Source organism: Sapajus apella, unplaced genomic scaffold (genome assembly GCF_009761245.1).
Source record: "Sapajus apella isolate SASKATOON/1434 unplaced genomic scaffold, GSC_monkey_1.0 scaffold2, whole genome shotgun sequence".
NCBI lineage: Eukaryota > Metazoa > Chordata > Mammalia > Primates > Cebidae > Sapajus > Sapajus apella.
In genome coordinates this window covers 6,704,089-6,718,207 of record NW_022436942.1, presented here as the reverse complement: position 1 = coordinate 6,718,207, position 14,119 = coordinate 6,704,089, and positions in this window count along the sequence as shown.

The window sequence follows — 14,119 nt, the reverse complement described above, 5'->3', positions numbered from 1 at the left end:
TATTTCTAGATCCTTGAGGAATCGCCACACTGTCTTCCACAATGGTTGGACTAATTTACACTCCCACCAACAGTGTAAAAGTGTTCCTATTTCTCCACACCCTCTCCAACATCTGTTGTCTCCAGATTTTTTAATGATTACCATTCTAACTGGCATGAGATGGTATCTCGATGTGGTTTCGATTTGCATTTCTCTAATGACCAGTGATGATACGCATGTTTTCATATGTTTGCTGACTTCATATATGTCTTCTTTTGAAAAGTGCTCATATCCTTTGCCCACTTTTGGATGGGTTTGTTTGTTTTTTTCCTTGTAAATCTGTTTTAGTTCTTTGTAGATTCTGGATATTAGCCCTTTGTCAGATGGGTATATTGCAAAAAATTTTTCCCATCTGTTGGTTGCTGTTTTGCTCTAATGATAGTTTCTTTTGCTGTACAGAAGCTCTAGAGTTTTATTAGATCCCATTTGTCTATTTTGGCTTTTGTTGCCATTGCTTTTTGTGTTTCAGTCATGAAGTCCTTGTCTATGCCTATGTCCTGGATGGTTTTGCCTAGGATTTCTTCTAGGGTTTTTATGATGTTAGGGCTTATGTTTAAGTCCTTAATCCATCAGGAGTTAAGTTTAATGTAAGGTGTCAGGAAGGGGTCCAGTTTCTGCTTTCTGCACATTGCTAGCCAATTTTCCCAACATCATTTATTAAACAAGCCCACTGCTTGTTTTTGTCAGGTCTGTCAAAGATTACATGGTTGTAGATATGTGGTGTTGCTTCCGAGGCCTCTGTTCTGCTCCATTGGTCTATATTTCTGTTTTGGTACCAGTACCATGCTGTTTTGATTACTGTTGTCTTATAGCATAGTTTGAAGTCTGGCAGCATGATGCCTCCAGGTTTCTTCTTTGTGCTTAGGATTGTATTGGCTATGCAGGTTCTTTTTTGGTTCCATATGAAGTTTAAAGTGGTTTTTTCAAGTTCTGTGAAGAAGATCATTGATAGTTTGATGGGGATAGCACTGAATCTATAAATTACTTTGGGCAATATGGCCATTGCTTTTTCTTAACAATTACACCAAATCTAATCAGGCCATCCCTCTTACTCTTCCAAGTCACACTATATTGGTCCATTCTCACACTACTATAAAAAATGCCACCGAGACTGTGTAATTTATAAAGGAAAGGTTTAGTAGACTCACAGTTCCACATGGCTGGGGACGCCTCAGCAAACTTACAATTATGGTGGAAGGTGAAACAGGAATGTCTTACATGGTGGCAGGCAACAGAGAGAATGCATGTGTAGGACATAGTGTCAAACATTTATAAAACCATCAGATCTCTGGAGAACTCACTATCATGAGAACAGCCTAGGGGAAACAGCCCCCATGATCCAATCATCTCCCACCCAGTCCTGCCCTGGACACGTGGGGATTATGTCCCCATAATCCTTATTTTATAAGGATTATGTAACTTATCTTACAAGTTAAGATAAGATTTCAAGGGGGACATAGAACCAAGCCATATCACACAAAGGAATCAGTTCTGTCACGGTGTTGTGATCTGCTCATGGGATGTGTGTTTTTTTTTCTCCCCATGTACAAATCTAGTGCATTATTCAAGACCAAGCCAAGCAGCTAGAAAGTTCTCATTCAATAATGTGTTCCCAGGTCACCTAAAACACAGGCTTTATGAGAACTCAATAACTATTTGTGTTTTCTGCTTCTATTCTCTTTGACCTCCTGATCTGATGTCATAGTACATGCTGGCTCTGACAGATGATTAAACACTTAGTTGTGTTCTGTTGCATTGTACTGTATTATATTGCTAGTATGTTTCATACATAACTATGGCTTATCAACTAGGCAGGAAGGGTATTTGGTCTTATGTATTAAATGAAAAGCCTGTGCTTTTGATTAAATTAGGATTCCACATGGCATGGCTTAGTGTCTAGGGGAAGAGCAGGAACAATATTTCACATTTTCTTCATGTTTCTCCAGGGACCTACTCAGGCACATACATCTCAACAAATAGTTGTTGCTTGGTTTTACAATGAGATCCTCAAACTTATTCAGGCTATTGCCAAGGCATTACTGTTTAAGGAAAAGTATGAATTCCCAAGTTTTAATGTTTTAAATGAAATATTTTACCTGATATTTAGCCATCTTGTTTGTATGACTTACAGTAAGTAATTTGGGTATTCTTTTATATTTCCACATCTGAGTAAGCTTACAGGACACAAACAGGATTTGCTCAGGGACTAAACAACTTTTAAAACTCTATAAATGTGTAGTAGAAAAATGTAAAGGCAGGAGTCCAGATTAAACAGAATTGTCAGTGATTTGAGATAAAAGTTTTAAAAGGCCATTCTTCTGTCTCTACTCAAGTTCTTCTTGTCAGAATGGCTTGGAACGGCCAGTCAAAAGCATAAAATGGTGCCTGTTTCACAACCAATTATACCACCAGAGTATGTAAGGTTGTCGATTGAGAAAAGTTATATAGTTTATCTGAATAAATGCATTTCTTTATCTCCACTCTCTATTGTGGCCACTAAAAGAACAGTAAGGGAGTAAAAGGGAAAAAGATTCAGAACAAGAGAAAAAGAAGGAATACAAAAGCAGACAAAGGATGTCAAAAAGTTCACAAGCAGGAAAGCAACTAAACAAGTGTTAACTGACTTACCAGGAGAGAGAAAGGTCTGGACCTTCAAGTAATTTGTGTGCGTGTGTGCACATGTGTGTGTGTGTGTGCACGCACATGCACGGACACACAGAGTAGAGGAGCATAGAGAGAAGCCAACAAGAGTACAAATTAAGTACATTATTTGTACTAAGCCAACTTGGCACAAATTAAGCTAATTTGTACTACAGTGTTCTTGAAAGGCTCAGAAATAAAGGCAACCAGGACCTCTGGAGGTGGAGGTAATGAATGAAACAAAGAGGTTTGTTAGAAAATCTTTAAAAAGGAGCAGTTGAAACCTCTAGATCTTATTCCCCAGCTTGGCTTAAAACAGGAGAATAACTCTAGAGATTGACCAGTATGAAAGAGAAGACCTACAGATTGTGATATGTTCAAGAGATCTCCAATCTAATGGCCACATCCCTGTCTAACAGCCTCTAGTGAGACCTATCTGCTCTGCCCACACAGAGTTTCTTAGCCTCTTTTTAAGGCCTCCTTCTTAAATATGAGTGGAGAGAAAAGGATTCCGGGACATTTGAAGACAGTCTCCAACATGAAAGCAGAGAGAAAACAACCAAACAATCACACACAGAAATCAACGCTAGGAAAAAATGATAATGCAGGAAACATAAGAAATCTTCAATAAAAACCATAATTAATATTCTCACATGGGCCAAGACACAATCCAATGAACCAAGAACAAAAGGAATATTCAGATGACCAAAAATAAAGTCCTTTGAAATTGAAAATATGGTAACAAAATCTATAACACAATTCATAGAAAAGAATTACAAAGTTGAAGAAATATTTCAGAAAGTAGGCCAAAAATATAAAAGAGGGTAAAAAAGATAATAAATTATACACTCAAACAAAAAATAAATATCCAAACAACAAGAAATAAAAAGGAGAAGATTTTCAAAGACATACTAAAAAAAAAATCCTAAAACTTAAGGGTTCATTAAGGACACAATATAATAAATTTTTAAAACCCACACCAAGGGTATATAATAGCGAAATTTTAGAAAATAAGAAAGAGAAAATCATGAAAGATTTAAAAAGAAAAACACATGCAAAAGATTGGAAACTATGTTGGCCTAGATTTATTTAAAGCAAGAAAGCTGAAAATCTACAACTTTACTTGGGTTCCTCAAAAAACTAAAGTTATAAGGCAATTTCCCCCTCCTCCAATATGGAGAAATGGACAAATCCAGAGCTAGAGTTGGGATATCTTTATGTGGAGCAGAAGATATTGGAGCCATAAACTGGTAGGAACATTTAAGTGGTCCTCTGGAATTGTAATAGTGGAATTGCTGGAGGCTGAGTATAAACAAGGGTGAAAGAGAGAAACTCCTGGGAATCACAGAAACTCCTGGAGATCACAGTCAAGTGGGCCTCCATACTTTTATGAGTTTTGCCTCCAATAATCTCATTGATACAGAATAGGGGGCAGGGAAGTGCTGGATAAAGAAGGGCAGCGTCCCTGAAAAGGTCTCCACCCTCAGGCCTGTGCTCACAGACCTAAGTGAGAACAGGCACTCCTATTTTCCTGCCCAAATGTTGCATTTTCCAAGATCACTCTGGCCCACCACGTTCCCCATCCTGTGCCCATATAAACCCAAGGCCTTAGCAGGCACAGACACAAGCAGCTGAATGTTGAGCAGAGTAGAGGAACACATCTGTAGACACCAGCAGACTGGCAGACCAGTGACAGTGGAACGACATGGCAGAGAAAGAGAGAAGGGAGGGATGTCTGGATGCCAAGGGGAGTTCAGCCGGGGATGGTTAGAGAAGAGTCTGGCTGCTGGGCAGCCCAACTGCAGAGGAAGAACCCCTTTCCACTCCATCCCCTCTTTCCAGCTCCCCATCCATCTCACTGAAAGACACTGCCACCACTCAATAAAACTTTACGCTGATCCTTCCAGCCCACATGTGATCCAATTTTTCTGTGCAATGAGCAAGAGCTGAGGATACAGAAAGCTGTCACACTGGCCCTCTGCCCTTGCAATAAGGAAGAGGGTCTTTTGAGCTGATTATCACAAGCCACCTGCAAACAGCAAAGCTGAAAGAGCACTCGTCACAGGCCTACTTGGGCTTTGGGAGTTGCAGATACTCACCTCTAGATGCTGCCATGGGGCCAGAGCCCCAAAGTGCTCCCACAGCCTCTGCACCTGCCCATCTGCATGCTCCCCCTAAGAGTATGAGCACTGGGGCCACTGAAGGAGCAAGCCACAGCCCTGCTGCATGTCCTATGAGGGGAATAAGGGAGCTCTCCTGTTTCATCACCAGGTTTACAGGAAGAGAAACTGAGAAAGATCATCTTAGGGCTCTTGCGTGGGTAGGGAAGAGTAACTATTGTGAAATATTAAAGCCCTATTTTAAGGAAGAAAACCTTACCATATCATTATCTCATCTCAGGAAAGGACATTTCTTTCATTCCAATCTCCTCTAAGCTTTCTGTCTCTCCTAAGCTGGGAAAATAAAGTCAAGAAGTACTTGCAAAGTTCACTGTCCAAGGACAAAGGGCCACTAAACACTAAAATGTAACAATAAGATTATAGGATATTTCTCCTCCCCAACACCTTACCACCACACCAGTATGACTCTGAAATAATATCAGTGGATTATAGCTGAAAAATATACAAGACACAGATTCTTTCTGGGGAGAAGTACTTAGACTAGCCCAGACAAGAGAGACAAAAACTAGAACACTGGAGAAATTTGAAGACTCTGATACTCACAGCTATAATGAACGTTAAACACAGCCCAAATCTTAGCCAAATTAACATAAAATTTCACACTTGAAGGCCTGTTTACCCTTGCTTGTATTACCCAATACATCATATCTGGCTTTCAACAAATAATTACAAGGCAAGAAAAAAATACTGAAGAGAAAAACCAAGCATCAGAACCAGAAGCAGCAAAAAACATAAAGCATACATGTTGGAATTATTGGACAGATAATTTAAAATCACTACGATTAAGATGTTAAAGGTTTTAATAAAAAAGTAGACAACATGCAGGAACAGATGGCTGATGTAAGCAGAGACATGGAAACTCTAAGAAAAAATAAAAAATGCTAGAAATCTAAACCACTATAACAGAAATAAAGAATGTCTTTAATGGGCTCATCAGAGATTATATACGGATGGGGAGAGAATCAGTAAACCTGAAGATAGTTCAATAAAAAATTTGCCAAGCCGAACCACAGAACAATTTCAAAAGGTATAATTTAAAACTCTTTGGAATACCAGGGGGAAAAAAAGGAACATAATAAATATACAAAGTGATAATAGCTGAGAATTTTCCAAAGGTAATGACAGACATGAAACCACAAATTCAACAACTTCAGACAACACCAAGCATGACAAATCATACACACACACACACATATAAAAAAAAAAAATACATGGGTATATCATTCAAACTACATAAAGCCAAATACAAAGAAAAAATCTTGAAAGAAGCCAGAGTAGATAAAAACACCTTATCATAGAGGGAAAAGTTAAGAATTACAACTGATTTTTCGTCAAAAACCATATAGGTAAGCAGATAATGAAGTGAAATACTTAAACTGTTGAGGGGAAAAATTACAACCTAAGATTCTATATTGAGTGAGATTATCTTTCAAAAGTGAAAGATAAATAAACAGTTTCTTCAACAAAAACTAAAGTGATTCATCACCAACAGACTGACCCTGAAAAACTATTGAAAGAAGTTTTTCAGAAAGAAAGAAGTGGTACAGGTGAGAAACTCAGAGCTACTATAAACAAAGAAAGAGCATTAGAGAAGGAATAAATCGAGGTACATCCAGGTTCAGTGGCTCATGCCTATAATCCCAGCACTTTGGGAGGCCAAGGCAAAGGGATTACTTGAGCTCAGGAGTTCAAGACCAACCTGGGCAACACAGTGAGACCTCATCTCTACTAAAAAAATTTTTTTAATTGTCTGGGCCTCGTGGCATGTGCCTGTAGTCCCAGCTACTTAGGAGGCTAAAGCAGGAGTGTCGCTTGAGCCCAGGAGGTCAAGGCTGAAGTGAGCCATGATCGTGCCACTGAACTCCAGCCTGAGTGACAGAGCAAGACCCTGTCTCAAAGAAAGTAATTAATTAAATTAAGTTAAGGTACAATAAAACGGGATAAAATATCAGTAGTTAAAGTGGTCAGGATGGGGATTCAGATGAGATACCATCATCCTTACTAGGACTACTGCCCAGTCACCCCCGATAGATGTTTGGATGCAATGACAACTTAACCTGATGGTTCTGGATCAATACATGGTGCTATTGTTTGGTTTGTTTGACCCCTCTAAATCTCATGTTGAAATTTCATCCCCGGTGCTTGAGGTAGGACCTAATGGGAGGTGTTGGGGTCATGGAAGTGGATGCCTCACAAGTGGCCTGGCACTGTCCTGGCAGAAATGAATGAGCTCTTGCTCTATTAGGTCCCTGAAGAACTGACTGTCAAAAAAAGCATGGCCTCCTCTCTCTCTCTCTCTCTCTCTTTGTCTCTCTCTCTCCTTCCCTCTCTGTCACTCCTCTCTCTCACCATGTGATCTCTACACAATCAGCTCCCCTTTACCTTCCACCTTGAGTGGAAACAGCCTCTAGCCCTCACAAGAATTAGATGCTGGTGCCCTGCTTCTCGTACAGCCTGCAAGTCATGAATCAAATAAACCTCTTTTCTTTACAAAGCATCCAGCCCCAGGTATTCTTTTATAACAATGAAAATAGACTAAGACAATTGGCTTTTGAAATATCTCTTTTATACAATGTAATATATTTGACAATGTCAAAACCAGATGAAGTCCCTAATTATTCCTTCAGCTCTCCTGACAGGAGTAGAGGCAATCCTGCATTATGAGAAGGACAAATAAAGCGTATTCTAGTGTTTCTCAAGCTTTAACATTTATATGATTCACATGGGGAATCTGGTTAAAATTCAGATTCTGATTCAGAAGGTTTGGAGTGAGGGCCTTCCATTCTGAATTATATAAACAATGATCCTTAATTTGTCAAAAACCAACCAATTTGTACCACACAGAATATAAATGCCTTTTTAATCTGTGGCACTGTGAGTGTGATGAAACTGATATAAAGACATCTAGTGATTAGTGACAGCTTTCCATAATTTAGGCTTCTCATAGTTCCCTTCCAAATGTATCCTTCTAGCCTGAAACTTCATTATACCTGGCCACTGCTCTGCAAGTATATCACATTCTATGGTAAGCAACATGCCAAAGCGCAGGTCATCCAAAGATGTTAGCAAACCTAATTCTCTGTGCGTATGGTAATGGGCAATATTCATTTGCATATTTCTTTATCATCTTTCCAGATCAACTGCCAAGCCCATGGCTGTTCCTCTAGCTGTCCTTATCTGACTTAACAGGTCTTTCCTATCACAATGGTGAGGCTCTCAAAGAACTGTCATCTCCAGTTGTCTCCACATACCAAGCCCAATTACTAAGATCCACAAGCCTTTTTTAGCACATTGCAGCCAATACTGGTTAAGGGACAACAAATGATGCCACTGTGTATTTGCGGTGTGGGTTAAATTCAAGAATTGTGTTATATGAACCTATGCAACTCTTAAATACAGTTCTGAGTAAGTTATAAAATTTCCATAATTATCCTTTTTGAAGTTCCAGGGATGACTTATCTGTGATATAGGATAAGCATATCAAGCCAGTGTTCACTGTCTGGGGCACAATCCCAATCCTATCAAGATGAGCTTGTCTAGCACTCTGTCTGTATTCACATCTGGTATTGTCAAATGAGCAAAGTAGACACTGACGTACAAGGCAGGCAGCAATACAGCAAGTCATCTCTCATTATACACAGTTGCCTTAACAGGCTGTCATCTTGGTTCATGGCAATGCACGGTATCAGCTACAGAGCCAAAATCACAATGTATCCTCCAGTTCAAAGAAAGGTTTTCTCTAAAAACTACAAGAGAATAAATACAACCAACATAACACAACCCAAATAGCAACTGCGACCTGCTCATATTCAAGAGTCATCAAGGAATGCTAATTAACATATTTTCTCTAAACTTCCCAAGTACATTCTTTGAGTGAATCTTATAGTATGGATCCAATCCAATCTTTTTTCTCAGGGAAAACAAATCTAGGGGCTTTGCCTAGCATTGGCCATGATTCCACACCACATCTGAGACAGCTAAAAATATTATTTTCCTGCTGTGAGATGTTGTCTCAAGAAAAGAATGATGGTTCCCTTTCCTAGCATTGATACCAGTTAAACACGCCATTCCCATCTCCCACAATTTCCACTTGTTTCTGTTTATGACCTAGCTTCAGCTTCCACGGGTGGGAGTTTCTGTCCCATCATAAGGCAGGTAGCAGGCATAGCCTTGCTCAAGCTTCCTCTTTTAACCCTGTCCAAAAAGAAAAAGTAGTGTTTAAAAAAGTGGGGAGGGATATGGGAGTTCTACTACTAAACAATAAACTGCACATACGGTCAGGCACCAGATAGCCATACGACCGGAAGTCACTATCTGGCTCACTGGGCTCTAAGAATACAGAGTCAAATTTGGATTAATTATGAAATCTGTGTGGTGTTGGTGAAAGGACAAACATAATAATGATACAGAATAGGGAACCCATAAATAGATTCGAAAAAATATAGGCAATGATTTTTTTTTACAAAGACACAATGGAAGTTTAATGTAGCAAAAATAGTCATTTCAACAAACGGTGTTAACACATTCATATGCAAAAAAAAAAAAAAAAAAAAAACAACCTCAACACATATCTCATGTCTGATTTTAAAAATTCACTCAAATGCTCAAATGGATCATCAGCCTAAACGTAAAACATAAAAGCATATAACTTTAAGAGGAAAACAATGGAGAAAATTTTTGTGACCTTGAGTTAGGCAAAGATTCCTTAGATATGACACCAAAAGCACAAGCCATTTATCTAAAAAGTTGATGAAATTGGTATCAGCAAAATTAAATTATTTTAGCCTCTGAAAGACACTTTCAAAATGAGATGAAAGCCACAAACTGGGAAAAAATGTTTACTATAAATTTTATTACTGACAAAAGACTTGTATAAAGAGTAAAGAAGGGCTGCAGGCAAGATGGCAAAATAGAAACAGCTCCAGTCTGTGTTCCCAGAGAAATCAATGCAGAAGGTGGGTGATTTCTGCATTTCTAACTGAGGTACCCGGCTTATCTCATTGGGACTGGTTAGACTGTGGGTGCAGCCCCAGGGGGGGCAAGCCACAGCAGAGTGGGGCATTTTCTCACCTGGGAACTGCAAGAGGTCAGGGTACTCCCTCTCCTAGCCAAGGGAAGCCCTGAGGGACTGTGCTGTGAGGAAAGGTGCACTCCAGCCCGGATATTGCATTTTTCCCATGGTCTTTGCAACCTGCAGACCAGAAGATTTCCTTGGTTGCCTATGCCACCAGGCCCCTGGGTTTCAGGTACAAAATTGGGAGGCCGTTTGGGCAGACACTGAACTAGCTATAGAAGTTTTTTTTCATACCCCATTGGCAACTGGAACCCCAGCAAGACAGAACTGTTCACTCCCCTGGAAAGGGGGTTGAAGGCAGGGAGCCAAATGGTCTAACTCAGGGGATCCACCCCCAGGGAGTCCAGCAAGCTAAGATCCACTGGCTTGAAATTATCACTGCCACCATGGCAGTCTGAAGTTGTCCTGGGATTCTGGAGCTTGGTTGGGGGAGGGGTGTCCGCCATGACTGAGGCTTGAGTAGGCAGTTTCCCCCCAACAGTGTAAACAAAGCCACCAGGAAGTTCAAACTGGGTGGAGCCCACCACAGTTCAGCAAAGCCACTGTAACCACAGTGCCTCTCTAGATTCCTCCTCTCTGAACACGACGCTCTGAAAGAAAGGCAGCATCCCCAGTCAGGGACTTATAGATAAAACGCTCATCTCCCCAGGAAAGAGCACCTGGGGGGAAGGGGCGGCTGTGGGCATACCTTCAGCAGACTTAAACATTCCTGCCTGCAGGCTCTGAAGAGAGCAGTGGATCTGCCAGCACAGCGCTTGAGCTCTGCTAAGGAACAGACTGCCTCCTCAAGTAGGTTGCTGACCCTGTGCCTCCTAACAGGGAGACACCTCCCAGCACGGGTCAACAGACACCTTATACAGGAGATCTCCAGCTGAAATCTGATGGTGACCCTCTGGGATGAAGTTTCCAGAGGAAGGAACAGACAGCAATCTTTGCTGTTCTGCAGCCTCCGCTGGTGATACCCAGGCAAACAGTGTCTGGAGTGGGCCTCCAGCAAACTCCAGCAGACCTGCAGCAGAGGGCCCTGACTATTAGAAGGAAAACTAACAAACAGAAAGGAATAGTATCAACATCAACAAAAATGACATCCACACAGAAACCCCATCTGAAGGTCACCAACATCAAAGACCAAAGGTAGATAAATCCACAAAGATGACAAAAAGCCAGCATAGAAAGTGAAAATTCCAAAACCAGAGTGCCTCATCTCTTCCAAAGGATCACAACTTTTCACCACCAAGGAAACAAAACTGGACAGGAAATGAATTTGATGAATTAACAGAAGTAGGCTTTAGAAGGTAGGTAATAACAAACTCCTCTAGCTAAAGGTGCATGTTCTAACTCAATGCAAGGAAGCCAAGAACCTTGAAAAAAGGTTAGAGGAATTACTAACTAGAATAACCAATTTAAAGAACATTAATGACCTGATGGAGCTAAAAAAAATACAGCATTAGAACTTTGAGAAGCATACACAAGTATCAATAGCTGAATCAATCAAGTGGAAGAAAGGATATCAGAGATTGAAGATCAACTTAACGAAATAAAGCATGAAGACAAGATTAGAGAAAAAAGAATGAAAAGGAACAAACAAACCCCCTCCAAGAAATATGAGACTATGTGAAAAGACCAAACCTACATTTGATTGGTGTACCTGAAAGTGACGGGGAGAATGGAACCAAGTTGGAAAGCACTCATAAGGATATTATCTAGGAGAACTTCCCCAACCTAGCAAGACAGGTCAACATTCAAATTCAGGAAAAACAGAGAACACCATAAAGATACTCCTCAAGAAGAGCAACCCCAAGACACATAATCATCAGATTCACCAAGGTTGAAATGAAGGAAAATATGTTAAGGGCAACCAGAAAGAAAGGTCAGGTTACCCACAAAAGGAAGCCTGTCAGGCTAACAGAAAATCTCTCTGGAGAAACGCTGTAAGCTAGAAGAGAGTCGGGGCTAATATTCAAAATTCTTTTTTTTTTTTGAGATGGAGTTTCGCTCTTGTTACCCAGGCTGGAGTGCAATGGCGCGATCTCGGCTCACCGCAACCTCCGCCTCCCGGGTTCAGGCAATTCTCCTGCCTCAGCCTCCTGAGTAGCTGGGATTACAGGCACACGCCACCATGCCCAGCTGAATTTTTGTATTTTTAGTAGAGACGGGGTTTCACCATGTTGACCAGGATGGTCTCGATCTCTTCACCTCGTGATCCACCCGCCTCAGCCTCCCAAAGTGCTGGGATTACAGGCATGAGCCACCACGCCTGGCCTCAAAATTCTTAAAGAAAATAATTTTCAACTCAGAATTTCATATTCAGCCAAACTAAGTTTCATAAGTAAAGGAGAAATAAAATCCTTTAGAGACAAATAAATGCTGATAGATTTTGTCACAAACAGGCCTGCCTTACAAGAGCTCCTGAAGGAAGCACTAAATATGGAAAGAAAAAACTGGTACCAGCCACTGCAAAAACATACCAAATTGTAAAGACCATCGACACTCTGAAGAAACTGCATCAACTAACAGGCAAAATAACCAGCTAGCATCATACGACAGAATCAAAGTCACACATAACAATATTAACTTTAAATGTAAATGAGCTAAATGGCCCAATTAAAAGACACAGACTGGAAAAATGGATAAACAGTCAAGACCCATCAGTGTGCTATATTCAGGAGACCCATCTCGTGTACAAAGACACGCATAGGCTCAAAATAAAGGGATGGAGGTATATTTACTAGGCAAATGGAAAGAAAAAAAAAGCAGGGATTGCAATCCTAGTCTCTTATAAAACAGGCTTTAAATCAACAGTCAAAAAAGACAAAGAAGGGCATTACATAATGGTAAAAGGATCAATGCAACAAGAAGAGCTAACGGTCCTAAATATATATGCACCCAATACAGGAGCACCCAGATTCATAAAGCAAGTTCTTAGAGACCTACAAAGAAACTTAGAGCTCCACACAATAATAGTGAGAGATTTTAACACCACACTGTCAATATTAAACAGATCAATGAGACAGAAAATTAACAAGGATATTCAGGACTTGAACTCAGATCTGGACCAAGTGGACCTAATAGACATCTACAGAATTCTCCACCCCAAATCAACGGAATATACATTCTTCTCAGCACCACATCACACTTATATAAAATTGACCACACAATTGGAAGTAAAACACTCCTCAGCAAATGCAAAAGAACGGAAATCATAACAGTCTCTAGAACACAGTGCAATCAAATTGGAATTCAGAATTAAGAAACTCACTCAAAACCGCACAACTACATGGAATCTAAATAACCTGCTCTTGAATGACTACTGGGTAAATAACAAAATGAAGGCAGAAATAAATAAGTTCTTTGAAACCAATGAGAACAAAGTCGCAACATACCAGAATCTCTGGGATACAGCTAAAGCAATGTTTAGAAGGAAATTTATAGCACAGAATTAGAAAAAACTACTTTAAATTTCATATGGAACAAAAAAAGAGCTCATATAACCAAGACAATCCTAAGCAAAAAGAACAAAGCTGGAGACATCATGCTACCTGACTTCAAACTACACTACAAGGCACAGTAACAAAAACAGCATGGCACTGGTACCAAAATAGATATATAGACCAATGAAACAGAACAGAAGTCTCAGAAATAATACCACACAACTACAACCATCTGATCTTTGACAAATCTGACGAAAATAAGCAATGGGGAAAGGATTCTCTATTTATTTAGTGGTGTTGGAAAAACTGGCTAGCCATATACAGAAAACTGAAACTAGACCCCTTCTTCACATCTTATACAACAATTAACTCAAGATGGATTAAAGACTTAAACATAAGACCTAAAATAATAAAAACTCTAGAAGAAAACTTAGGCAATACCATTCAGGACATAAGCATGGGTAAAGACTTCGTTACTAAAACAACAGCAACAAAAGCCAAAATTGACAAATGGAATCTGATTAAACTAAAGAGCTTCTGCACAGCAGAAGAAACTAGCATCAAAGTGAACAGACAACCTACAGAATGAGAGAAAATTTTTGCAATTTATCCATCTGACAAAGGGGTAATATCCAGAATCTACAAAGAACTTAAACAAATTTAGAAGAAAAACACAAATAACCCCATTAAAAAGTGGGCAAAGGGTATGAACACACACTTCTCAAAAGAAGACATTTATGCAGCCAACAGAGACA